This window comes from Cyclopterus lumpus, chromosome 9, assembly GCF_009769545.1.
Source record: "Cyclopterus lumpus isolate fCycLum1 chromosome 9, fCycLum1.pri, whole genome shotgun sequence".
Taxonomy (NCBI): Eukaryota; Metazoa; Chordata; class Actinopteri; order Perciformes; family Cyclopteridae; genus Cyclopterus; species Cyclopterus lumpus.
The window spans coordinates 736,251-740,000 of record NC_046974.1 but is presented as its reverse complement, the minus strand read 5'-3'; positions in this window follow the sequence as shown (position 1 = coordinate 740,000).

The following is a 3,750-nucleotide window of genomic DNA, read 5'->3' as shown; positions in this document are numbered from 1 at the left end:
AACGGCTACTTGGAACATTTAAATCTACCACAAGCTAATGAGCAACAACAGGCTTTAAATAAGCCAATTACATGTGCAGAGATACAGGAAGCTACCGATGACATCCCCTCTGATAAAGCAGGTGGCTTTCCTCCAGAAATATATAAAGAATTTAAAGATATTTTCACTCCACTCTTAAGTAAAATGTACGAATATTCCTTCTTGAATAAAAAACTACCTGAATCAACACAGACGGCTGCAATTACCTGAATACCAAAGCCAGGGAAAAACCCAGGAGAACCTTCTTCATATCGACCAATTAGTTTGCAATGCGTGGAAAACAAAATAAAGCTCTTAGCTAAAAGACTCGACCCTTTCCTCCCCACCATCATGATCAAACAGGCTTTGTGCAAGGTCGTCACTCTTATACTAATGTGAGGCGCTTATTGGGGGTCATTCAACAGTCCAAAAACAATCCTCTAGAATCTATGGTAGTCTCCTTGGATGCTGAGAAAGCATTCGATCGAATCGAATGGAAACACATGTTGAACGTTTTGGAAACTTATTCCCCGGGCGATACATTTATAAATTGGGTAAAACTACTGTACACCTCTCCACAAGCAACGGTTATGGCAAACGGTCTCACTTCACCCCGGTTCACTCTTGGTTGTGGCACTCGTCAAGGTTCTCCACTGTCCCCACTTCTGTTTACAACTGTCATTGAACCTCTGGCCGAGGCTATTAGAATACACCCACATCTTAAAGGTATTAACAGTGGGAACATGGAGCATATTATTTCACTGTATGCAGATGATATATTGCTATTTCTCCATAACCCTAAACAATCAATTCCCTCTGTGCTCTAAATGATCTGTGAATTTAGTAGATTCTGTGTCTATAAAATCAATGTGGGGAAATCAACTGCCCTACCACTTGGAGGCAGTAGAGACCCAGATAACAGCATATCTCCATTTAATTTACCTCCCAATGGCTTTAAATACCTGGGAATCCATGTCTGCTCCCTGGAACACCTGGTGCAGATGAATCTGTCTCCTGTCCTTAAACAGATTAAACTGGATTTACTTAGATGGCTGCCGCTCCCAATTTCTTGGCTGGGACGCATAGCTGTTATTAAAATGAATATACTCCCTAGAATTTCGTATCCCTTGCAAATGATACCCAACGATATCCCAAGTAACTTTTTTATAGATTTGCATAAAACCATTTCTAAATTTATTTGGAAAAATAAACGCCCTAAAATGAGATTCGAGAAACTCCAACTGCCGGTAAATGGGGGTCTAGCAGTACCGAATTTTCAATATTATTTCTGGTCAATACAACTGAAACATGTATCCGAATGGGTGGAACAAATCAACATGGTTAGACTTTGAAATGCAAGGATGTAACTCATTATCAAGTGCACCTTTCTTAAATAATATTAAACAAACACTAGGCACCAGTGACAACTTTATTGTGAGTAACATTCTAAGCACATGGATTAGGGTAAAGAAGATGTTTTCTATCAATAAAAAATACTCTTTTTATGCACCGATTGTTAATAACCCCAATTTTATTCCTTCCTGTATTGACCCTGGTTGCACACATGGAATCCAGGTGATAAACGACCTCTATGAAAGTGGTACCATAAAGTCTTTTAATCAGCTTCAGGATGAGTATGGACGACCCAAAACACAGTTTTTCCGATTTTTACAAATTGGTGTGTCCCCCAATACCAAGAAGGTCATGAACCAGAGCTGATTGAATCATTGATTCACCAAGTCTGCCAGCTGAAGAGGAACAAAACAAGCTATATTTATTATAAACTGCTCTTCTTAAGTAAGTTAATACTCACAGCAGCAGACAATCATGGGAACGGGATCTTAAAACTACAATTACCGATCACCAATGGAAAACAATCATGTTAAATACCAACATAATATGTAGTAGTTACAAATCCCAAGAAATTCAGTTTAAAATTATACATAAATGATAAACTACCCCATATAGTAGGAGCAAATATGACAAAGACTGTTCTGGTGTATGTTTAAGGTGTAAGCAGCACGTTGGCAATTATGTGCACTTTATTTGTCTCTGTCCGGAAATTAATACATTTTGGGTTGAAATTGGGAAGAAAATATCGTTGATAATAAAAATGTCCTATTGAGCTCAACTCTCTCTTATGTATCCTAGGCCCACACACACACAGTCACACATTAAAAGCAGTTCTGAACAGGTGGGTTTTGATTTGTGATTTGAATGATTAAAGATCAGTGCAGTCTGATGGGTTTGGGGAGAGTTCCAGAGGGAGGGGGCAGATATGGAGAAGGTCTGTCCTATGTGGGATGGACAGGAGATCGGCATCAGAGGGGAATCCTCAGTCTTCTATGGATTATCCATCCTACAGCATTAGCTTAGCATTGGCTAGACACCACCACACCATCTGTCTCTAGCTGGCTTCACAATGTCCTACAGCTCCTGCCATGGAAAGACTCACACATGTTCTTCAGGGAGACATGAACAGGTTTGTTTCCGTCTGGAACCCTTTTATGAATTTTATTGTCGAGGACGATGCCGAAATCATACGAAGAGGCTTTGGGACCTCTGTGAAGGAATGGGTCAGCAATATTTAGTTTATTATGACTTAATGGTCTTGAAGGACATAAGAGGGGGTTTCCTGTTCTGCAATTCTGTTGTACCCTTTTTTCTTTTTTTTTTTTAGCTAGGATGAATTGAAAATAAAATGGTGGTAAGAATGATATAAATACAATTGTTATGGCAGGTTCAATATGGAAGATGATGGTTTATGTTTGATTTATGTCTATGTTTTTCTGTCCTTGTCTGATTGTTCGTATAGTTGGTTGTTATGTCATTTTTATTTATTTGTTGTTGTTTGTTGTTGTTTGTTGTTGTCTAGTAATGTGAGGTAATTGGTAACTTGTAAAAACTTAAAAAGAAAATGATTGAAAGAAAGAAAGTTCATATCAGAGCTGTGACGTTTTGAAGCCTCCAGGTGGGCAATTTGTCCGTCGCCATCTTGTTTTTTGCAACCAGTGAACAGGAAGTGACCATATCTGGACTGAGGAGGAGGGAAGTAGAGTCCTGTCAATCAGCTTTTAGCCCCACCCTAAAGCATTTCTTTATGGTCTGTTAGACTCTAAATGATCTATTTTTATCGTAATAAATTATGTCGTAATAAATTATAAATTATAATATTTTAGGTTTATTTATTTTGTTGTCATGAACCTGTTAGTTATAATACTGTATATTATATTATAATGAAACAGTTATAATGTTCTATATTATATTATAATGAACCTGTTATAATACTGTATATTATATTATAATTAACCTATTATAATACTGTATATTATATTATAATTAACCTATTATAATGTTGTATATTCTATTATAATTAACCTGTTATAATGCTGTATATTATATTATAATGAAACAGTTATAATGTTCTATATTATATTATAATGAACCTGTTATAATACTGTATATTATATTATAATTAACCTATTATAATGTTGTATATTCTATTATAATGAAACAGTTATAATGTTCTATATTCTATTATAATGAACCTGTTATAATGTTGTGTATTATATTATAATGAACATGTTATAATACTGTATATTCTATTATAATGAACCTGTTATAATGTTGTATATTATATTATAATTAACCTATTATAATACTGTATATTATATTATAATGAACCTGTTATAATACTGTATATTCTATTATAATGAACCTGTTATAATGTTC